This window comes from Chiloscyllium punctatum, chromosome 7 (genome assembly GCF_047496795.1).
Source record: "Chiloscyllium punctatum isolate Juve2018m chromosome 7, sChiPun1.3, whole genome shotgun sequence".
NCBI lineage: Eukaryota > Metazoa > Chordata > Chondrichthyes > Orectolobiformes > Hemiscylliidae > Chiloscyllium > Chiloscyllium punctatum.
In genome coordinates this window covers 117,802,029-117,827,380 of record NC_092745.1, presented here as the reverse complement: position 1 = coordinate 117,827,380, position 25,352 = coordinate 117,802,029, and the positions used below count along the sequence as shown (strand labels likewise).

At 40.3% G+C, this 25,352-nt stretch overlaps 1 pseudogene; it reads left to right on the top strand.

Moving 5' to 3' along the window:
- Window positions 1–11,417: 11,417 nt before the first annotated feature.
- LOC140479366 (large ribosomal subunit protein eL33-like) lies at window positions 11,418–21,668 on the top strand (annotated as a pseudogene).
- The last annotated feature ends 3,684 nt before the right edge of the window (window positions 21,669–25,352 follow it).

Genomic DNA, 25,352 nt, shown 5'->3' with positions numbered 1-25,352 from the left:
ATACTCGTTAGCCCATGGCGAGAGTACCTCATACAATTCAGGCCGCCATGTTACTAAAAGGCTGTGATCACATTAAAATTGATGCATAATAAATTAATAAGGACATTGCCAGGAAATGAGAATGTTAGCAATGAAGCGAGATTGGCTGGGCCACATTGTTTTCAAGAAAACAGAGGAGACTGAGATGAAATTTAATTAAGGTATATAAAGTTATGGTGGACCGAGATAGAGTGAGCTGAAAGGTCTTATCAGAAAGATCAGTATCCAAGAGGACTAAAGGCAATTGGAAGGATGGATGGCACAGTGGTTAGCACTGCTGCCTTATACTGCCAGAAACCTGGCTTCAATCCCTGCCTCAGGCAACTGACTGTGTGGAGTTTGCACATTCTCCTTGTGTCTGCATGTGGGTGCTCTGGTTTCCTCCCACAGTCCAAAAATGTGCAGGTTAGGTGAATTGGCCATGCTAAATTACCCCTAGTGTTAGGTGTAGGGGGGTGGGTTGGTGTGAACTTGTTGGGCCAAAGGGCCTGTTTCCACACTGTAACTCATCTAATGATACAGGGGAGTTGAGGAGAAACATTTTTATTCAGAAGATGGTGAAAGTCTTATGACTCAGCAGCAGCCCTACTGATCGAGGTGATTAGATTTGAAAGGACAAAGCTGCTCAACTGGGTCTGCAGCAGATGGTGAAGGAAAAACATACTTGACCTCATCCTTATGAATCTACCAGCTGCAGATGCATCTGCCCATGACAGTCTGTCCACTACAGAGTCTTTGTGGAGACAATGACTCACCTTTACATTGAGAATAACCTCCATCGTATTGTGTGGCACCGTCATCGTACCAAATGGGACAGACGTGAACAGATCTCACAGCTCAAGACTGGGCATCAATGAGGTGCTGTGGGCATCAACAGCAACAAAATTGTAGCCCAATTTGTAACCTCATGGCCTGACATATACCCTCCTCAACCATTACTATCAAGCCAGGGGACTAACCTGGTTCAATGGAGATTAGAAGAGAGCATGACAGGAATGGCACCAGGCATACCTGAAGATGAAGTATTAACCTGGTGAAGCCACCAAACAAGATTACTTGTGTGCAAGAGAACAACAGCTGCAAGTGTTAGACAATAGACAATAGGTGCAAGAGTAGGCCATTCTGCCCTTCAAGCCTGCACCACCATTCATTATGATCATGGCTGATCATCCACACTCAGTATCCTGTTTCTGCCTTATCCCCATACCCTTGATTCCATTATCTTTGAGAGCTCTATCCATCTCTTTCTTGAAAGTATCCAGAGACTTGGCCTCCACTGCCTTCTGGGGCAGAGCATTTCATATATCCACCACTCTCTGGTTGAAGAACTTTTTCCTCAACTCTTTTCTAAATGGCCTACGCCTTATTTTTAAACTGTGCCCTCTGTTTCTGGACTCACCCATCAGCGGAAACATGCTTCCTGCCTCCAGAGTGTCCAATCCTTTAATAATCTTCTGCATCTCAGATCCCCTCTCATCCTTCTAAACTCAAGTGTATACAAGCCCAGTTGCTCCAATCTTTCAACATATGATAGTCCCGCCATTCCAGGAATTGACCTCATGAACCTATGCTGCAGTCCTTCAATAGGTAGAATGTCCTTCCTCAAACTTGGAGACCAAAACTGCACACAATACTCCAGGTGTGGTCTCACTAGGGCCCTGTACAGCTGCAGAAGAACCTTTTTGCTCCTATACTCAATTCCTCTTGTTACGAAGGCCAGCATGCCATTAGTTTTCTTCACTGCCTGCTGTACCTGCATGCTTGCTCTCATTGACTGATGTACAAGAACACCTAGATCTCCATTGTACTTCCCCTTTACCTAACTTGACTCTATTCAGCTAGTAATCTGCCTTCCTATTCTTGCCACCAAAGTGGATAACCACACATTTATCCACATTAAACTGCATCTGCTGTGCATCCGTCCACTCACCTAGCCTGTCCAAGTCACCCTGTATTCTCATAACATCCTCCTCTCATTTCACCCTGCCACCCAGCTTTGTGTCATCAGCAAATTTGCTGATGTTACTTTTAATACTTGCATCAGCGCAAAGTGATCCCACCACCAACAGATCGAATCTAAGTGCTGAAAGCCTGTCAGATCCAGGTGTAATTGGTAATGAACAAATCAACATGGCACTGAGGGAAGCTCCTAAACATCCCCATTCTCAATAATGGAAGAGCCTGACACAGTGCAAAAGATCTTCAGCCAGAAGTACCAAGTGGATGACCCATCTCAGCCTCTTCAGTGGACCCCACTATCACACATACCACTTTTCGGACAATTTGATTCACTCCACATGGTATCAAGAAACAGTTGGAGGCATTAGACACTGCAAAGGTTATGGCCTGCCAGCATTCTGACAGTAGTACTAAAGATTTGTGCTCCAGAACTTGCCACTCTCCCAGCCAAGCTCTTCCTTACAGTTACAACACTGACAACTGCCTGACAATGTTGAAAATTGCCCGGGTATCTCGTGAACACAAAAATGAGGACAAATCTAACCTTGCCAAGCACGTCCCATCAATCTACTCTTGATCATCAGTAAAGTGATGGAAAGTGTTATCAACAGTGCTATCCAACAGCACCTGTTCAGCAATAACCTACTCAGTGACGCCCAGTTTGGGCCACTCAGCTCCTGACCTCATTACAGCCTTGGTTCAGACACGGACAAAACAGCTGAATTCGAGAGGTAAGGTGAGAGACACAACCCTTAATACCAAGGCTGCACTTCTTTGAATGTGGCATTAAGGAGCCCTAGCAAAACTGGAATCAATGGGAATCTATCTTCCTATGCTACTTCACTATGTGATCTGCCTGTATTGCTCACAAGACAAAGCTTTTCACTGTGATTCAATACACATGACAATAAATTCATTTCAATTCAATCAGGGTCAACCTCTCTGCTGTATGGAGTCGTACCTGGTACATAGGAAGATGGTTGTGACTGTTGCAAGTCAGTCATCTCAGCTCCAGGACATCTCTGAAAGAATTAGTGAGCGGCACAGTGGCACAGTGGTTAGCACTGCTGCCTCACAGCGCCGGAGACCCGGGTTCAATTGCCGCCTCAGGCGACTGACTGTGTGGAGTTTGCACATTCTCCCCGTGTCTGCGTGGGTTTCCTCCGGGTGCTCCGGTTTCCTCCCACACTCCAAAGATGTGCAGGTCAGGTGAATTGGCCATGCTAAATTGCCCGTAGTGTTAGGTAAGGAGTCGATGTAGATGCAGGGGTATGGGTGGGTACGCTTCGGCGGGGCGGTGTGGACTTGTTGGGCCGAAGGGCCTGTTTCCACACTGTAAGTAATCTAATTCCACAGGGTTGTGTCCTCGGCCCAAAAATCTTCATCTGCTTTATCACTGACCTTTCCCCCGTCATAAGGTCAGAGGTGGGGATGTTCACTGATGATTGTACAATATTCAGCCCCATTCATGACGCCTCAGATACTGAAGCAGTCCAACACTGTCATGTACTGTAGCATTGTCAGTACTGTAGCAAGATCTGGACAGTATCCGGACTTGGGCTGACAAGTGGCAAAAAATATTGGTGCCACACAAATGCCAAACTATGACCATCACCAATAAGAGACAATCTAAGCACTGTGACTGGACATTCAATGGTGTTACCATCACTGAATTCCTCACTGTCAACATCCTGGGGGTTACCATTGACCAGAAACTCAACTGAACTTGCAATATAAACACAGCAACTACAAGAACAGGTCAGAGACTCGGAACACAGTGGTGTGCAACTCACCTCCTGACTCCCCAGAGCCTGTCCACCATGTATAAGGCATAAGTCAGGAGTGTGATGGATTACTCTCCACTTTCCTGGAAGGGTGCAGTGCCAACAACACCCAAGAAACTTGGACAAAAACAGACTACATGATTGGCACCAGATCCACAAGCATCCACTCCCTCCATCATTCATGCTCAGTAGCAGCGCTGTGTACCATCTACAAGATGCACTGCAGAAATTCACCAAAACTTCTATATCAACATCTTCCAAAACCATGACCACTTTCGTCTAGAAGGAACACCACCATCTGCAAGTTCCCCTCCAAGCTACTCACCATCCTGACTTGAAAGTATATTGCCGTTCCTTCCCTGTCATTGGGTCAATGTAGTCATTGAGTCATACAGTTGTACAGTACAGAAACAGACCCTTTGGTCCAACTCGACCAGACATGCTAACCTAATCTAGTCCCATTTGCCAGCACCCGGCCCAATTCCCTCTCAACCCTTCCTATTCATACACCCATCCAGATGTCTTTTAAATGTTGTCACTGTACCAACCTCCACCACTTCCTCTGGCAGCTCATTCCATACATGCACCATCCTCTGTGTGAAAATGTTACCTCTTATATCCCTTTTAAATTTCTCCCCTCTCACCCTAAACCTATGCCCTCTTGTTCTGGACTCCCCATTCCAGGGAAAAGACCTTGTCTATTTACTCGATCCCTATCCTCATGATTTTATAAGCCTCTATAAGGTCACCCCTCAGTCTCCGACGCTCCGGGGAAAACAGCTCCAACCTATTCAGCCTCTCCCTAAAGCTCAAACCCTCCCAACCCTGTCAACATCCTTGTAAATCTTTTCTGAACCTTTTCAGGTTTTGCAACATCCTTCCTATAGGAGGGAGACCAGAATTGCATAATATTCCAAAAGTGGCCTAACCAATGCCCTGTACAGCTGCAACATGACCTCCCAACTCCTGTACTCAATGTGTAAATCCCACTCTAATGGCATTGTACGTCAACCTATAGCAGGTGGGCTACCGTGGTTCAATAAGGCAGCCAGCAACACCCATTATCCATGAGTGAATAAAAAAATATATTTAGAACAATGTGACCAACCGGGATGCTGACTGAAATGTGAAAGATGAAAGCAGACTGGATAACCTTTTTTATACAGCACAGATACCTTGATCTGTGTCATAAATCTTTTAATGATTCTATATTCTCTAAAAAGGTATTCTTACCTAATTAAATTTGTCATTTTGCCATTATGTTGACAACCAGGAGTCTTAGAGGCAAACGGTTTCCCCTGAACCCTCTTCAAACACCACTTGTGAAGATTTAGAAGACTTTTTCAATGAGATTCATTACACTTTAAATTAGTTTTTAATTATACTGAAAACCATTTGTGTGTTGCGATGTAACAGAAACACAGTCAATGTCTACCAGGCTTATTAAAAAAATGTTTTTCACATTTATTACTGCTGATGGTACAACAGCAAAGAAATCTCTGCAAGAGGCACTTATAGGTGTGGAAAAACAAAATGCAAATAAACTTAGTTCTTTGATTGTTAGCAAATTTGACTACAATTTGATTTAGCAGTGAATGTCATAGGCAATCTGACACATTTAGAAGTGGTCGTAAAACTTTATTTTAAGGGCACTTGTGACACAGTGGTAGTGTTCCTATATCTGGACCAGAAAGTCCAGTTTTTTGAGTCCCTCTTGCCAAAGAGATATGTAACATGTCCAAAAATGTTGAAAAAAAATTTCCAAACTTCATTTAAGTTCTGCCTCAGATCTAATCTACAAGACTTTTAGCTTGACTAATTTTTGTTTATAAGATATGGGCATCCCTGGAGTCAAATAAAAGTCAGACTAGGTAAAGACAGTAGATTTCCTTTCCCTAAGTGGATTTGTACAACAAGTGACATTAAAATAACTTTATAATTCCAGATTAATTTTAATTGAATTCAGATTTCATCATCTGTAGTCATAGGGTTGAACTTTATTTCCTATGATGCTACCTCTAATTTTGAATTACTATCATTATTACCGGTGATAATACCATGACACCACCCTGGTGTTATAATAGCTTTGATGGTCAAAAGACTGTTTCAAACTGTTCCTAATCCATTAGGCTATTTAGCTAAATTAGCTATTATTGTGTTAATTTTGTTTGTAAAAATAATGCAGATTGCATTAATGACAGAAACTTAGTTTCAAGATGAATTATGCTCTCTTGACTAGTTTTCAAGCATCTAACTCTGTGGAAATTAGTCTTACAAGATAAAAAGAAGGTCAATATGTCTATTTTCCTGTCTGCTATTTTGAGGAAAGCGCTAACCCAGTTATTTAAACAGGTTAATGACTCTTAAAATAGGTGACAGAAAAACATCATTCCTGCATGTCAAGGGTTGTTCTGTTAATGTAGACAGCAATAATTTATGAGTCAGTACCTGCAAGTAGAAGTTAAGAGTGTGATCACTTTTGGAGCATTAGCACAACTGAGCTGCAGAGTCAAAGATAAAGCTATTGAGAATACTACGGTCCCCATGTAACTGACCCTGGATTGATTGAGGCAAGGTATAACAGTGGCATATTAATGAGGCTAAATGAGTAACACACCTTCTGTGCATTGTTAATGGGGCCTCTAAAGCCCAATCACTCATGGACCTTAACTACATCCTGATTTGGCCAATATTTAACTACACCTGGACACTTCTTTCCAACTTTCTCTCTGTGCACAAATGTAGTTTACATCATTGAAATTTGTGTTGTTCATATGTTTTATTTTTCCATGGGATGTGGGCATCTTTGGTTCGTTCAATATTTATTGCCCCATCCCTGGTTGCTCTGCAGCAGGTCGTGGTGAATCACCTTCTTGAACCATTGCAATCCTTGTGGTGTAGCTGACATTGCAATTGAGAAGGGAATTTCAGGATGCTGATTTGGGGTACGTCCTTCATTGTTGAAGTCTGATATAAATAATGCATCAATCGAGAAAAAGATTCATGAAGCATCAGTTGCTGCAATCCTTAGTTTTCTATCTCCTGAAAACTGAATTTATTAACACCAGTGTTTTATTAGTTTATTGCACACTGCTCAATCATCTCAACTGAGGGTGCATGAATATTGCTAACATTGATTGATTACAATTACTGTTATAGAGTCATTAAATCAGAGAGATGTACAGCATGGAAACAGACCCTTCGGTCCAACCCATCAATGCCGACCAGATATCCCAACCCAGTCTAGTCCCACCTGCCAGCAACTGGCCCACATCCCTCTAAGCTCTTCCTATTCATATACCCATCCAAATGCCTCTTAAATGTAGTAGTTGTACCAGCCTCCACCACTTCCACTGGCAGCTCATTCCATACACATACCACCCTCTGCGTGAAAAAGTTGCCCCTCAGGTCTCTTTTATATCTTTCCCCTCTCACCCTCAACCTATGCCCTCTAGTTCTGGACTCCCCCATCCCTGGGAAAAGACTTTGTCTCTTTATCCTATCCATGCCCCTCATGATTTTATAAACCTCTATAACATCACCCCTCAGCCTCCGACGCTCCAGGGAAAACAGCCCTAGCCTATTCAACCTTTTCCTACAGCTCAAATCCTCCAACCCTGGCAACATCCGTGTAAATCTTTTCCGAACCCTTTCAGACTTCACAACATCTTTCCGATAGGAAGGAGACCAGAATTGATAGTTATGAATTTTTCAGTGTGCCTACTGCTCCTGAAACAGTGTTTAAAGTGTCCAACGTTAGATGTTTTACTCTCCCTGTCAATGTTTCTGAAGGTCTGATGTGGTATATAATGTCTACAAGATATGCTTCACTGAATCAGGTTTTCACTGATCTTTTGAGATGAGACTGTACCTTCCTGTAGACACCTTTACACACCTTCTGTCCCCACCTGATGAAATTGCACTCTTCCGGGTTAACTTAGAGGAAATTCGGTGTGAAGGGAAGACACAGAACGCATGATGGACTGGGAATTTCAAATAGTGGTACAGTGGTAGTATCTCTGAGCAAACTATCCAATTCATGAAGGGCATAGGAATCAAGCCTGGACAAAGTCAGCAATGGATGTAATGAATAAATAACTTTGATCTCTTTCTCATCAAGCCAAGTGCTGCAGACTTATCAATCCTCAATAACGTATGACTGGATTGACCACTGTACATTTCCCAGCAAAACAAAGTCTTATCTCTACAATGGAAACATTTACTAACATATAGAGTGGCATTACGGCCAGTTAGATAAACTACCTATAGATTTAGTTGCCTAAGCCAGGGTATCCATGCAGTGTTGTAGATCATTAGGAACAGCGGAATAATACATAATCAAAATCTATGGCTCAGCACGTGCCTCAATCTTTGACAATCATTGAGCCTGAAAAGCAATCAAAGGGAAACACAAAGGGCTTTCCAAGAGCAATATGTTGCCCCAGACTAGGTCATTAATGTAATGTTGCTACCTTCAATCCTATTCCCCAAGGCTAAACCTGAAACAGCAAAGTGGCAGAGACTCCAACGCCACCAGATTAGAACACAGACCTGAACGATATCATATCAAGGGGAAGAAGCGGACTAGTGGTATTTTCACTAGTCTCGCCAACCAGCCTTCTCCCCCCACATCCCCACAAAGCAAATGGTTGGGGGATAGCATAGGTTCAAATCCATGGCTCCAGATGTTCTTTGAGTATCAGAGTTAGGATACCATATTGAGGTTGTACAGGACATTGGTAAGGCCCCTTCGGGAATACTGTGTACAGTTCTGATTGCCCTGTTATTGGAAGGATATTATTAAGCTAATCAGAAGAGGGTTCAGAAGAGATTTGCCAGGATGTTGCTGGGTATGGAAGGTTTGTGCTGTTAAAAAAGGCTGGATAGGCTGGGACTTTTTCACTGGTACATAGGAGATTAAAAGTGATTATAGATTTTATAAAATCATGAGGGGTATAAATAGGGTTAATTGTAGGTACATTTTCTTGAGGGTGGGCATGTTCAAGAGTAGGGGCATATTTTTAAGGTAAGAAGAGAGAGATTTTACACAGAGAGTGGTTCGTGTGTGGAATGAACTTCCAGAGGAAGTGATGGATGTAGGTATAGTTACAACGTTTAAAACACACTTAGATAAATGCATGAATAGGTAAAGTTTGGAGAGATATGGACCAGGAGCAGACAGGTGGGAATAGTCTAGTTTGGGACTATGTTTGGCACGGACTGGTTGGAGTGAAATGTCTGTTTCCATGCTGTATATCTCTATAGCAACATTTGAATTCAATTAAAAATAAAACTGGTGTAATGATGACCACGTAGCTTCTATTGATTGTCATAAAAATCTATTTGGTTTACGAAGGTCCTTCAGGGAAGGAAATCTGCCATCCTTACCTGGTCTGGCCTACATGTGACTCCAGAATCACAGCAATGTAGTTGATTCCTAAATGCCCTCTGGGCAATAACACTGCTGTCCTAGCCAGTGGTACTCACATCCTATGAATGAATAAATTTTAAAAATTAGTTGAATTATGGCCGCCAAGCAGAAAATTAAATGGAGGAACCCCCAGGAATATTCTTATCCTTAACTGTGGGGTGACCAACCAGAAATATTAATAACCTTCTTAATAAAATACATTCAGAGGAGAAGTGTACTCAGGATTCTCTTGATTTCCCTACCATCAGAAGTGCTGCGGCAGCTGTCCAAGTCTGTTCACTCCACATGGCATTAAGAGCTACATGAAGGAACCACAATGCTGAAGGTCATTGAGCCAGACCTACCCACTGATATAACTAGGACCCATGCATCAATAAACAGATGATATGTTGATGGTGATATTAGCTGACAGAAGAATATTGGCAGAGACACCTGGAATAATGATTGTTTATCTTCAAAAAGTGTCACCAGACCATTCATCACTTCCTGAGAAGGCAGAAAGAGCCTGAATTTAATGCATGATCCAAGAAATATTATTCTGATGATGTAACAACTCCACAAAGTGTCAGCTGAGATTATGAAGCTTGAGCAGTTATTCAAATTGCCAAATAGAGACCTTAGGGTGCAGGTGCACTATTCCATGAAGGTGGAGTTACAGGTAGACAGGGTAGTGAAGAAGGCACCTGGTACATTTGCCTTTCTTGGTCAGTGTATTGAGGTTAGAGGATGGGATGTTATGTTGAGGCTGTACAGGACACTTGTTAGGCCACATTTAGGAATCTGCATTCAGTCCTGGTCTCCCTGCTATACAAAAGATGTTCATAGAGTTTTAGTCATAGAGTCCTCCAGCACAGAAACAGGCCCTTCAGCTCAAACTGGTCTATGCCGACGAAAATGTCCATCCACACTAACCCCATTTCCCTACACTTGGCTCATAGCCTTCTAATCCTTTCCTATCTTTTAAATGCCTTTTAAATGTTGTTAATGTCCCCGCCTCAACCACTTCCACTGACAGCTCATTGTGTACCACCCTCTGTATGAAAAGTTGCCCCTCAGATTCCTTTTTATGCTTTCCCCTCTAACCTTAAACTGATGCCTTCTAGTCCTCAATTATCCAATCCTGAGAAAAGGACTGAGTTGATTCACCCTATCCATGATCTTATACATATCTATCAAATTCCCCCCACAGACTCCTACGCTCTAAATAAAAACATCCTAGCTTGTCCAACCTCTCCCTATAACTCAGACTCTTGAGTCCTGGCAACATCTTTATAAGATCCTTCTGCACTGTTTCCAGTTTAATAGCATCCTTCCTATAGCAAGGTGACTAACACTGAACACAATACTCCAGGTGTGGCCTCAACAACATCCTGTACAACTGCAATAACTTCCCAACTTCTATACTCAGTGTACCAAAAGCCTTCTTCACTGCCCTGTCTACCTGTGACTTCACTTTCACAGAACTGTGCACCTGAACTCCAAGGTCCCTCTGTTCCACTACACTCCTCAAGGCCCTACCATTCACCATGAAACTCCTACCTTGAATTGACCTTCCAAAATGCAAGACCTCACACTTATCTACATTAAGCTCCATTTGCCATTTTCCGGCCCACTTCTCCAGCTGATCAAGATCCTGATGCAATTTCTGATCACCTTCCTCACCGTTCACGGTACTGTCTGTTTTAGTGTCATCTGCAAACTTACTAGTCATGCTTTGTACATTCTCATTCAAATCATTGATATGGATCAGAAACAAAACTTGAGGACAAATTGGAGGCATAACATTTTTGGCATTACATTAAATAAAACGAAGAATTGGAGCACGCATTTAAAGAAGGCAGTGAGAGGCATGAGCAAACAAAGAAACCGAGGGATTTGAAAACATTGGGATGTACATTTGTCTTGGCTAAGTGATAGTGAACTGACAGGCTATTTTCCACTATGCTTAATAGTATTTTTCATTGAACAATCATGGAAGTGCAAAATCTGTCTGCGATTCTGATAGAAGTAAAGTCCCTCACTGCAGTTATAGGTGGCCATTGTCTAAATGCGAGGTTTACTTGACAGAACAAAGTGTACTGTGCTTCGTGCAAAGAAAGTAGATGTGGAGATCAGCTTGGAATCTAAGAGATAAGTGACCAAAGTGTTTTGGATGAGCCATAGCAGGCCAGTCAACTCTCTGATAATTTAATTGGGCTATGGAAATGACAGATAAATCAATACTAGATTTGCAAGAGGCACCTGCCATAATCAGCTCAAACAATGAAGATGTGATGGCTGCTAGTAAAAGCAAACTTCAAAAGGCCAGTCGCAATGTTGATTCTGTACAGCAGAATCAACATGACATATTTGAACATGGAGCATCAGAACTTTGTCCCAGGTGAACAGATTCATCCAGCTTTCCAGGGAAACAGGCAGATATAATTTCGATATACTTGGTTTTAGCACGGTTAGGTAACTCAGAAAAGGATTCCGGATTAGTGGTGCTGGAAGAGCACAGCAGTTCAGGCAGCATCCGAGGAGCAGTAAAATTGATGTTTCGGGCAAAAGCCCTTCATCAGGAATGCCTGTATTCCTGATGAAGGGCTTTTGCCCGAAATGTCGATCTTACTGCTCCTCGGATGCTGCCTGAACTGCTGTGCTCTTCCAGCACCACGAATCCAGAATCTGGTTTCCAGCATCTGCAGTCATTGTTTTTACCTAGCTCAGAAAAGGATGGCTAGCTAGTGCAGGAGGGAAAAAAAAAACACAATTTCCACCTTCTTTCCAGAAAAAAGTAATCAGGAGAGAATTTTGTTTGGTCCTTGTACCAACTGCTACACAGAATTTGACAGAATAGAATTCTATTAGTGAAAGAATAACAACATGATTTAAAATAAACCATTATAATATGAACCATATATATTATGCACCAACAAATTAGGCATCACAGCAGGTGAAAGGCAACTTTTACAACACATTCTTAAGAACATCTCCAGGCATAATATATTATTAATAGATTTCAACACAAAGGTGAGAGGAAAGAGACTGTGAAATGAAGAATAGCAGTGGTTAGAAATTGGTGAATATAGAATTAGCTAATGACATATTCAGTTGAAGCACATACTTTAAGCGTCTCAAGATCACTCAATGAGTAAATGTAAAATCAGGCAAACTGTATCACTGAGAAAGTAAAAGATTTCAAGGTCTTTTGAAAACATGTGCATGCTTATAAAGGAGCTCATTTACACAACCTGCCATCAATTAGTTTTAAGGAGCCTAGCACAGAAGAAACCTTCACTATAAAGGACAGTCGATGAGGATTTTGTGATGCTGCTCATTGAATTCTCTCCATTTAACTGCATTAAATATGCACCCTGTTGTTCTACTGCTTAATCACCAAGACATAGGCATACTATATCCATACATGACACCACTCAACTAATCTTCCAATTTTATATAGCCTGTGCATTAAAAATGGTTATTGCCAAACAGCTTAAAGAGTTTCAGCTTCTATTAAAATGTTCACCAATCATTCCTTGCTTGATAAATCATTATTTCAGAATGCCTTTGATGCAGCACTATAGTGTGTGCTATAATGAGAACCCTTGATAGATTTGAGCAGGATTGCAAATGGCAATGTTTGAGTGAGGTACATTTGCACATCAGAGAAATCTCTTGCAAACTATTTTTGATCGTAAAAATTTCCTTTTAAATGATATCAATGTAACCACTGTCTCAGAAATACTGGTAGTGGACCTTGATTCCTGATGTCTTTCATCATGTTGGTCTTCTCCTTATGTTTCCAATTTGTGAATGATTTATTCTTGTAGTGGTAGGACACATCATATGCTGTCCATGCATCACATGATGTTTTTCCCTTTGTTACACTGGACTGTCAATCAGCAAACACGCAAACAGCTCTCCGATCAATTATCATTGCAATATCTACTAGGGAAGGTATAACAGATTAAAAGTAATTTGGAGAATTGTGGCAAGATAGATTTGATGCAAGTGTATCAAAGTCAAAGATATCCTAGATGACGTGCATAGAAAGGCCTTAATGTCATATGGCACTTTATGAATAATATTTGCTCCAGATATTGGCAAGATCAATGGGGTGACACGGTGACTCAGTGGTTAGCACTGCTGCCTCAGTGATGGGGACCTGAGTTCAATTCCACCCTTGGGCAACTGTCAGTGTGGAATTCTCCTCCGTGTCTGTGTGGGTTTCCTCCAGGTGCTCTGGTTTCCTCCCACAGTCTAAAGAATGTGCAGGTCATGTAGATTAACCATGTTAAAGTGGATATGACGCCCATGGATATGTGTAGATTAGGTGGATTAGCCATGGGAAATGCAGAGCTATAGGTTAGAGGGGGTGAGGTGGTGATTCTAACTGGGATGTTCTTCAGAGGGTCGGTGTGGACTAGATGGGCCTGCTTCCACACTGTAGGGATTCTATGTTATTGTCTTCTCCCTAAAGCATGGAAGAAACCAACTGTAAAGAAAGGGAATTGGATGGAAAATATGTCGTTTTGGGGCTAATTAAACAACTCGAAGGCCATGAAAAAGAGAGGAACAGTAAGTCATTTAAATGTTACAGCTGGCATTATAGGTGCCAGAAGATGCTTGAATATTTTAATGATTATACAAAATCTGAAATGGAAATGAAAAGAGCTATCAAGAGGAGAACTGGATGAGTTGATTGGACCCCAAAGATTCTGTCCACACTGGGGAGAAGTGTCTGTTATAGTTGTTGGCATAAAAATGGAGAATTGCATATTGTTCTGAATCCTTTATGGTGAGGAAGTTATGAGAGCCACTGTAAGGTATAGTGAAGATTGCAATCGCACTGATGTGCAAAACATGAGAGAGAAAAGCCCATCAGAAGCTTATCAGATCCATTATGTTCAAATAACAAGAGGGCAGTATGTAACGGTGTCTCATCTTCAAGAGAAATCTCCTGAAGAGGCAAAAAACGGGAAGGAAATAAGTTGCAAGCATTTCAGGAAAATCTGCGAGTAATTCATCCAGATCTTCCAAAGGTTAGGCCACTTTCAGGATACTGCATTCAGTTGTGGTCTCCCTGCTATAGGGAGGATGTTGTTAAACTTGAAAGAGTGCAGAAAAGATTTACAAAGATGTGGCCAGGGTTGGAAGGAGAGGCTGAATAGACTGGGGCATTTCCTCTGAGTGTTGGAGGTTGAGGAGTGACCTTATAGAGGGGCATGGATAGGGTGAATAGCCAAGGTCCAAAACTAGAGACCATAAGTTTACAATGAGAGGGGAAAAGGGATCTAAGGGGCAACTTCATCATACAGAGGGTGGTGCATGTATGGAATGAGCTGTCAGAAGAAGTGATAGAATGTGGGACAATTACAATGTTTAAAAGACATTGGGATGGATATATAAATAGCAAGGGCTTAGAAGGAAATGGGCTAAATACTAATAAATGGAGCAAGCTTAATTTAGGGTGACTGGTCAGCATGGACGAATTGGACTGAAGGGTCTGTTTCCATGCTGTACAACTCTATGACTCTGTAGCTCCAGGCAAACATTTTCAAAATTGTTACTCTCTGTGACTGACAGTATCCACTTCCCTCAGGAACTCATCAATCTGTCTTTGAAATGACCACAATAAATCCTTACCTCTGCATATTCCAGTCATGTGTTTGATACGGTGGTCTGTGTGAGCAAAAGTATTCTTTGCATCTAATCTAACTATTCTATTAGTTTTGCATCAGGCATCATTGTGTATCCTAAATAGGTAATCCAGTCCCTTGATTATTTTATGCATCTCAATCATATCCAAAATGTCTCCAAATTTAAAGATCCAAAATCTTGAATGTCATGATTAAGAGTCGAAAGTTTTATATCAATCCACTTCCATTACCCACTTGTTCTATGAAGTCTTAAAGTGTAAACACTGAAACCTAACAGATCTTTCATGGCCTACGTGCATTTAATGCCAAGTTTGGCAGTCTATTCATTATTAACCAAAGCCTTGTAGCTTCCACATCATTACTATACCTTTAACGATTGACCTTTTTTTACACATTCACAGGATGTGGGCTTTGCTGGCTAGGCCAGCATTCATTGTCCATCCTTAATTGGCCAGAGTGTAATTGAGAGTCAACCACATTGCTGTGGGTCTGGAGTCACATGTGGGCGAGACGAGGTGAGGATAGCAGATTTCCTTCCCTGAAGGATGTTAGTGAGTTGGATTGGTTTTTCCTAACAATTGACAAAGGTTTCATCAGTTAATTCTTAATTCCAGGTTTTTTGTAGTTGAATACAAATTCCACCATCTGCCACGGCGAGATTTGAACCTGGGTCCCTGGAACATTAGCTGAGTTCCTGGATTAACAATCTAGTGATGATACCACTACGCCATTGCCTCCCCAGTTGCCTTCTATTACCACAATCTTTGTCTTTTGGCTTCTTAACATTAATGTATAAATAAAATCAACACACCTAGATCTTCTCAATTGCTAAATAATTAAAATTATATTTATCCACATTGAAGCACATCTGTCACACTTTATTGGCATCTGCTGAGCTTTCTAAATCAAACTGTAATCTGCTGATTTGGAAATTGGAAAATAAAAGAACAGATAGGGCATTGTTTGTGCAGGCTTTATAATATTTAATGGTGAGACTACTATATCAATTTGTCATTTGGTAAACAAAGCACTGCTGGAAAAGAGCATTTTGTCAATGCTATTCATCTTGTGTTCATCAGGAAAATTCACAAAAAATACAAAAGTAAAGTAAAAACATATTGACTGAGAAAAGGGTGCTGATTGGTTAGCAAATGGACATTGATTGGTGGAGACATAGCCATGCAGAATGCACCAGTTAATGATGAATGACAGTAAACTGCCAAATGTTGATTAAAATTTTATTCAGGTAGGTTGTCTCTGGTTGGTCAAGGTATTGTTCTGAGAAATGAACCAGGACATGGTTGTCATCTCTGTGTTCATATTCTAGCCAATTTTGAAGAACAGGACTCTGTGTGTTAATGCATGCACATTCCAGTTCGCACAAGAACACCGCACTGTGAGCCTGACAATCCTAAATCGGTGGCCAGCATAATTCACACTCAGAATTGTTTAGCAAGTGCTGTCTAATCACTTAATCACTTCAAATGATGGACACTGGATTATGAGCTTTGTGAACACAGTTTGGTTAATTTGTATTCAGTACCTTACTTGCTGTGAACACCTGAAAGGATACACGGCTTGTTATGATAAAGAAAAGAACTGAGGTTGCTGTAAATCAGAAGAAAAAAACAGAAATTGATACAGAGACAGAGTTCGGAAGAAAGGTCTTTGGACCCAAAACATTAACTCTGCCATCCCTCCACAAATATTGCTACTGCTGCTGAGTTTTTCCAGCAATTTCTATTTTTGTTGCTGCCATATGTCTTTTAAATATATGTCTTCTATTCCTAGAGTCACTCTGGTATTAAGATTAAAAGAATCATTCAGACAACAATTGAGGATTAGCAACTGGGCTCTCGATATGGTTCACTTGCAGATATTGGAAACTAGATATATTAACAGTGAGGACCCTACTCCTTGTAGACAGAAGAAACATCTACATGTAGCATTCTCTATTTCATTTCACAGGGCAATGCCTTGACCAATCAAGGTCAAGCTGTATGGTTGCATGTTCAATCACAGCTTGGTAATTTACTGTCATTTGTCATTAACTAGTACATGCTCCATGACAAAACTTCTACTAATCAGTGTCCACTTGCAAATTAATCATCATTCTCATTTGACACAGTATTTATGTTTTCTCTTGACTTCAAGTATTTCTTGTAAATTGACCTGATGAGCTCAAAGTAAAAAGCTTTAACAAAATGTGTCGAGCAATAATTTAATCAAACGTTAGATGGCTATTTCAAGGAAGTTAAAATATGACTGGGAGCACAGCCAACACTTTTGCTTTTGCATCAAGACGCTTTGTTTTCAAGTTCCACCTCAGAAACTGAGCACGTAAGTGCAGTTCGGAGACAGCACAGTTGTACTGAGTGAGATGTTAAACTGCAACCATGTTCTGTTGGGGGCAAGATATCCCATGGCAATACATGCAGGAAACCAAGGATTTTCCAAGTGTCCTAGCCAATAGTTTCCCTCAGACAACACAACCAAAGCTGATCATTGATCCCATGCTGTTTATGGGCTCCTAGCTGTGCAGAATTTGACTGCTGTATTTGCCTTCCTCACACCTGCAAATAGTAGGAAACAAAAGGTAAACTACCTTTTGAACCGACATGGCCACATTGCCAGTGACTCGCTGTCTCTTGCCTCTGATGTGCCAAAAATGTCAGTGCAGTATAACCGCAACATTAGTCATGAGCTTTTTTTTAGAATACCAGTACCAGTAGCCAGTATTACAGACATAGATTAATTGTTTCATCTGTGATCGTGGGTTCAAACCTTCAGTTACAATATATTAATTCCTCTCTCTCTGCCTATTAGTAAATTTTTTTTTGATGAATGCGCAATCACATTTGCCTGCCAATTAATGAATTTTGCTATTAAAATAACAGACTGACAAATGGTCATGTAGAGGTGGTTATACAAGAATTATTCCCAGATTAAGCCAAACCACTTTCAATCAAAATATTTGCAGCTCTGTTCAAATTTTAAACTTGATAGGCTGGAAAATGCAGACATCTGCAGTTGTAACTTAAAGCAATTGATGTTGCTTTCATACTGAGACAGCTAATACAGTATCATCAATATAACTTCATCACTAATACAGCATTCTTACCTAAACTTGCTAGGTAGCACATCAAAAAGATAGATTACTTTCTGGCAGGACAAAGGCAGTTTTCAATGTGACACAAATGGTCCTCAGGATGACTCTATACCCATATAATAATGATAAATCTGTTATACACTGCCCTGCAGTATATCAGTGTTGTGCAACCTGCCTAACTTGTAAAATTCTTTGAAAGGGCTTTTAAAGGTAATGAGCAATTCATTTCAGCGTCTTATGGATGACTTTATCATGTTTAAAACATCCAACTGTGTGATTGATGGACTAAGCTGACTGTGTATATGCTTCTTTATGTAGAGGAGCATTTTTTTATTGTTTGGTGCTTCGAGGGTGTTGGAAATTAAAGTCCAACAAATAAACAATTTGAAATATTAATAACACTTCTATCAGTAATTTCTCCACTTGATCATTGGTATCTTGAATCATTTGATCTGAAATCTTCAAACATTTAAAAAGCCAATAGAGTTCAGCAAAATTCACATTGGTATGTACTGGCATTGTCTACATCATAGTGCCTTCCAGGCATATCGGGAAAATGACCAGGAGATCCAAAGCTTTTTCATATAAAGCTTCGAAGATAGTCTTTTCTTTCATCTTATACAAAATCAATTCCCTTAAAGCAAAATCCCATAAATATATCTTCAAAACTCAACTTAGTTCCCCCTAAAATTTGTATCTTGAAAGTAATTCTTTGAACTTGTATTACTGAAGTTTGGAGAAATATGATTTGAGCATTAACTGCAAGTAAACAGCCAGCAAGTGTTTTTCTGACACAAGCACTTTTTTCCCCACTTACAACATTCCAAGTTACAGAGCCAGCCAAATACAGACAGCATTTAAATTTGCTTAGCCATTTGTTCTAAATTCCAGAGATTAAGCAATAAACTAGGTAATCACTAGGAAGGTTTGCTTGACAAATTACAAGACCCTAACTCAAACAAAAGGGTTATTGATTACGTTTTAGGCACAGAAAAGATGCCAAACATAAAAAGATTTAAGATTTAAAAGTCAAAACAGGATATTTACCAGGCTGTTTATTAATTAGGAAAAATATTTTTGTGATTTTTTTGCAAATTCTGCTGATAAAAGTCTAATTTTACTGTACAGAATTTGCAACAACAAAGCACAATTAAGACGTGCCAAATTTTACACAAACGTATGTTTGATCTGTTAAATTTTAAAGAAACAATCTAATGGATGTGGCTCCCTTTTAATTAATTTTAATCTTACTTAATGGTAGCTTGTAATAAAATGGATGTACAATTACAGATGTTTTATTTATCAAGCATTAATGCATAATTAACCAATATAGCAGACTCTTCATTGCTAATCCTGTCATACAGCCTACTAATCTTCACAACTAGTACTTAATGATGAAGGTCCCTCAAGCTTTTCTTCTTATCTCCATCTCTGCTTTGTACTGGCACAAGTATGCTTTCTATGTAGGGGGCCCCCTACTGCTTTTCCAGCTTCATGCAAAAGACTGGATAAATTATCAAGGGTGTTCGGTTCAGTGAGACCGTCTATACCTACTTCCCGGCCAGAGCAAAAACAAATCTCATTGAAGGTAATGAAAAAAGCATTTTCTACTATAAACAATTCTTTAGCATTTTAATAGATCTTGGGCATTCAATTAATTCACGTCCGTTTCACCACATTGTGAACAATAACATCAAAATAATCTTTGATATCGCAAGGTATCATTTAACAAACTCTATATGTTTTCAAATTCTGTACTCGTTTTGGAAATCAGCATTGCATCAGCAGTTTTACATGAGATACTGTCAATGTCACAAGTTATTATGGATGACGAGGTTATTCGGCCCATTTAATCCAGAGAGATGTTTGATTGTTTTCTTATGTGGATTCAGGGATTTGCCCTCCATTAATATGAAACTTTGTTCCTTACTTTGAGTGAAGTAAAAATAAAATCCTATCAGTTCTCAGATTACTTTTTGACACTTCAAACTTACATGCCATTGTTCTACTCCTGCAATTCAATCAGTGTAATATTCCAGGTTAATATTTCCTGAATCCATTATTTCTTTCATTGTTATTCATAGAATGAAGGCATGGCTGGCTAGGTCGGCTTTTATTAACCATCTTTAACACCACAGAGAGCAGTTAAGATTCAACCACATTGCTATGAATCCAGAGTAACATGTAGGCCAGAAGAGGTAAGAATGGCAGGTTACTAGACATTAGTGAACCAGATGAGTTTTTTTCCTTGATAATTGACAATGGCATTGTGGTCATCATTGGACTCTTAATTCCAGATTTTTCTTGAATTCAATCTGCCATGGCAAGTTTCAGACTGAATTCCCCAGAGCCTGAGTCTCTGGATTAACAGTTCAGCGATAATATCATTAGGCCATCGCATCCCCATTGGGAGACTTAAGCATTATATACATGTCCAAGTCATGCTTTGGAGATGCTGGTGTTGGACTGGGGTATACAAAGTTAAAAAATCACACAACACCAGGTTATAGTCCAACAGGTTTAATTGGAAGCAGTAGTATTCTCCACAATCACCTGATGAAGAAGCGGCGCTCTGAAAGCTAGTGCTTCCAAATAAACCTATTGGACTATAACCTGGTGTTGTGTGATTTTTAACTTTGTATCTCTTCAAGATCACTTATTAGCTTCCTTTACTAAATGAAAAGATTAAAACTCTCCAGTCTATTCTCAAGACTTCTGATAATGGGGATTACTTGTTTCCTCACCGCCTACTCTCTTGGTTTCTTGGCGATGAGTACTGGATACAGTATTCAAAGCACAGCACAGTATGATCATAGACATATCCTATTGTTGTGGCTTAACAGTTTATCCATTTTGTTGATCACTGCCCTCTGAGCAGATTTGGGTTCTACACCTTAGGAAGGATGCAGTGGCCTTGGAGGGAGTATAATGTAGGTTTACAAGAATGTATCTGGACTTCAGGGCTTACTTTATGAGGGAAGATTATATTGGTCTTTCTCCATCTTGGCCTTCCATCTTCCTCCACCACCTGATGAAGGAGCTAGTGCTTCCAAATAAGCCGGTTGGGCTATATGCTGGTGTTGTGTGATTTTTAACTTCCTCCATCTTGGTATCAGGGTGGCTGATCCAGCAGTCCATAGCTCTTTCTCAATACCTGGAAGATTGTGGTGCAAAGCCATATTTCCAGGTTATAAACAAGGCCGTCAAAACCAGACAGAGCACACTGTCCAGCTGAAGACTTGCGGGTATTTATTGCTACAATGAAACCGAATGTTACCTGGGCAAGAGATGTGCTTATGTTACAAAGCAAAGGACAACACTATGATTCCTGGTGTTATTTGGGACAAAAGTGACTCATGTGAAATAGTTCCAAAAACACTGCCATCCCATCACCAAGTTACCCTTCATTTACACGTGCATAGTACATGACACTGACCCAGCTAACTCAGAGTCTGCCCCCACCATGAACAGAACCTCGAAAAATCCTGTTTACATCTGTCTGCCAGGGGTCCCTGAATGGACCAGGTTAAAAGCCCCATTGAAGGAAATCATATTCTATGAGGTCCAACAGGCTGACCTCATTACAATCACTACACTGTGCCCATGGAAACAATAGCATGGTGCGTGCAAAGTTCAACAGTAGCCTGCCTGCTAAAGCTATTCGGCATAGGATTTCTGAGATGCTGTACACATCAAGGATCTAAAGTACAGGCTGTACATGAATTGACAATAAATAGTAAAATGATTTCTAATAAATAAAGATCAGACCTGTTTTCTCTGGAATTTATAAGGTTAAGGGGTAATCTGATCGACATTAACAGGAAAAGACAAGGTAGATGAAGGTAAACTCTTTCCACTGGTTGAGGATTCTGAAACAAGAATGCATAGTCTGAGAATTTGAGCCAGGCCATTCAGGAAAGACCTTAGGAGGGACTTCTGCACAAAGAGTGATAAAGTATTGGACCTCCCTTCCACAAATGGCAGTTGGTGCTAGATCAGTCTTTCACTTTTAAATTGAGATAGACAATTTTTTGCTAAGCAAAGATATTAAGGGATATGAGCCAAAGGCCACAGATCATATGAGACACTGACCATGCATGATCTCACTGAATGGCGGAACAGACTCAAGGTGCTGAATGGCCTACTCCTGTTCACTGACTCCCATGTTTCTATTAAGTAGACATGTCACCTGTAGAATTTGCAAAACTCTCAACTCATTAACTATTTTGAAGTGGGAATGGATAAATTCGTGATAGTCAAGGAAATCAAAGTTTATCAGGGATAGATGGAAGGGTGAAATTGCGAACACCCACAGATCAGCCATGGTCTTAATGAATGGTAGAGCAGACTTAATGAACCAAACAGTTGACTAATGTGTACATTCATATGTATTTATGTTCATTCAGCTTCAGCAGCATGCTTTGTTATTTCAGTACAATCCATTTTTGCTTCCTGTACATGTCACTTTACACTTGTCTTTAATAAAATTCAATTTTTTCTATGGTTTTCCTATTTACTTTTATTATCCCAGTCATTCTTCAACTCATGGCACACCCCTTCTAATTCCAACATCCTTCCGAAATTGGAGTCAACTTCAAATTTTCTGACTCTGCTCACAAAGTCTGTGAACTTTTACACGTTAGAAACAGTCCTGATTCCTGTATCGAGTCCTCAGCAATGATGAATACAGAAGAGACTTGCAATGGACAATACCTTCCCTGACCTCAAGGTGTATTCTGACCAAAGAATACTTTTGAAATGTAGTCAATGTTGAAATATCAGAAACGCAGAATCCAGTTGGCATAACAAAATCCCAAAAGCTATAATGTGAACATGATGAGATAATCTGATTTACTAGTCTTGGTTGAGGGATATATATCTTAACCAGAACATTAAGGACAATAATTACTCCATCAAATGTCACCATGGCATTATTTCTATCCAATTGTCCAAATGGTAACACATAGTCCCTTGCACTACCTGTTTCATTTTCTGCACAAACCAATGAACTCCTAGAATTTGAGTTTGAAATGTGAATTCTATCTTGGAACTATGGGCAACACCACATTGATAATCTCCCATTCCTTAAGATGTATGCCTTCTCCCCGTGTCTGTGTGCGTTTCCTCCAGATGCTCTGGTTTCCTCCCACAGTCCAAAAATGTTGATTGGGTGGTTTGTCTATGTTCAATTGCCCATTATGTCCAGAGATGTGTGGATTAGCCATGAGCAGTGCAGGGATAGGGTGGGGGAGTCGGTCTGGGTAGGATGCTCCTTGAAGGATCAGTGTGGATTCAATGGGCCAAATGGCTTGCTTCCACATCATGGGGATTCTATAATCCTATAAACATTTTATGCATGAAGTTTATTTGTGGGGGAAAATGGTAATAGTCTATCATTCGTTTGATTATCATCTTTGAAAGATGGTGGATACATTGTTTTCTGTGGTTGCATGACACGGCAACAATGATTAAGTTTAATTTTTGCTTGTTACAACAATCTAATTGCTTTCTGCCTAGTGTGGGGTACCATCAAAGAGCTGAACAAGACAAGAAATAACGTGTTTTCGCCAACAATAAAAAGTATGGGAACACTAGAGCTGTGAATGAATTTATCACTTGCCATGTGTCAAAGCAGCAAATTGGCTAGATAATTTATTAGCTGATACTATTCTGAAGGATAAATGTTGAAATGGAAGGAACTGAAAATATTTGCCAGCTGAAATCTCTGAATATTGATCTTGTGATGTGGAATATTTGAATCCAATTTCTAGAGCTTATGCAAGTCACTTTGATCAATGTTTTGGTTGTAGCATCCTTGTCTAAGGTTGTCTGCTTAAGTCTCATTCCAGTGTTTCCAGGTTAATGACTTGGATGAGGAAAGTGAATACACTAGACTCAAGTTTGCAGATGACTCAAAAATGGTTGGGAAGGTAAGTAGTGAGGATGATACAAAGTCTACAGAAGGATATCAACAGGTTGAGTGAGTGGGCAAAAACTTGGCATATGGAATATAATGTGAGAAAATGTGTGATTATTCACTTTTGGAAGGAAGAATAGAGGAGCTGAATAATCTAATTTAAATGGAGAAAGACTGCAGAAATCTGCCCCACAGAAGGATCTGGGAATCCTCATCCATGAATCACAGAAAGCTGGCTGCCAATTTCAGCGGGTAACAGGGAAGGCAAATGAAATGTTGACCTTTATTTTGAAAGGGAATGGAATAGAAAAATAGGAAGATATTGCTAAAACTTTGGAAAGCCTAACCAAGGTAGAAATTATACAGTAAATGGTAAGGTCCTGCGGAGTATTGTGGAACAGAGGGACCTAAGACTACAAGTACATCGTTCTTTGAAAGCAGCGTCACAGGTAGACAGATTGTTGAAGAAGGCATTTAGCATACTGGCCTTCATTGGTCAAGGCATTGACTATAGGAGTTGGGACATTATCTTACAGTTGTATAAGTCATTGGTAAGACTACACTTGGAGTATTGTGTACAGTTTTGGTCACCCTGTTATAGGAAAGACATAGTTAAACTGGAACGAGTGCAAAGAAGATTTATGAAGATGTTGCCAGGTTTAGTAGACCTGAGCTATTGGGAGAGGTTTTCCAGAATAAGACTTTATTCCTTGAAATGTAGGAAAATGAGCGGTGACCTTATTGAGCTGTATAAAATTATGAGGGACATAGATAGGATGAATGCATGGGAGAATTGAAAACTAGAGGGCATTGGTTTAAGGTGAGAGGGGAAAGATTTAAGAACGACTTGAAGGGCAACTTCTTCACACAGAGAGTGATGGGTATGTGAAATGGGCTGCCAGAGAAAGTGGTTGAGACAGGTATAATAGCAACAATTAAAAAGTATTTGGATAGGTACATGGAGGGGAAGGGTTTAGAGGGGTATGGACCAAATGTACTTGTATTTCTAGGTCCCTCTGCTTCACAACACCCCACAGGACCTTACCATTTACTGCATAATTCCTACCTTGGTTAGGCTTTCCAAAGTTTTAGCAATACCTTCTTATTTTTCTATTCCATTTCCTTTTGAAAGGTGGGTCAACATTCCCATTTGCCTTCCCTGTTACCTGCTGAAATTGGGACCACGGTCAGCATGGACTAGTTTGGGAAGCAGAACTTGTTTTCATACTGTATTACACTACGGCTGTAAACTATACAAAGCACTGGTCAGAGCACAGCTGGTATGCTGTAAACATCATTTTGGGCCCCTTAACTAAGGAAAAATATCCTGACATTGGAAGCTTTCCAGTGGAAGTTTACTTGGCTGGCCCTGGGGTATGGAGGGACTGTCTTATGAGGAGAAGTTGAGCAGGTTGTGCCTGTGCTCATTGGAGTTTAGAAAAATGAGAGGCAATGTCACTCAAGCATACAA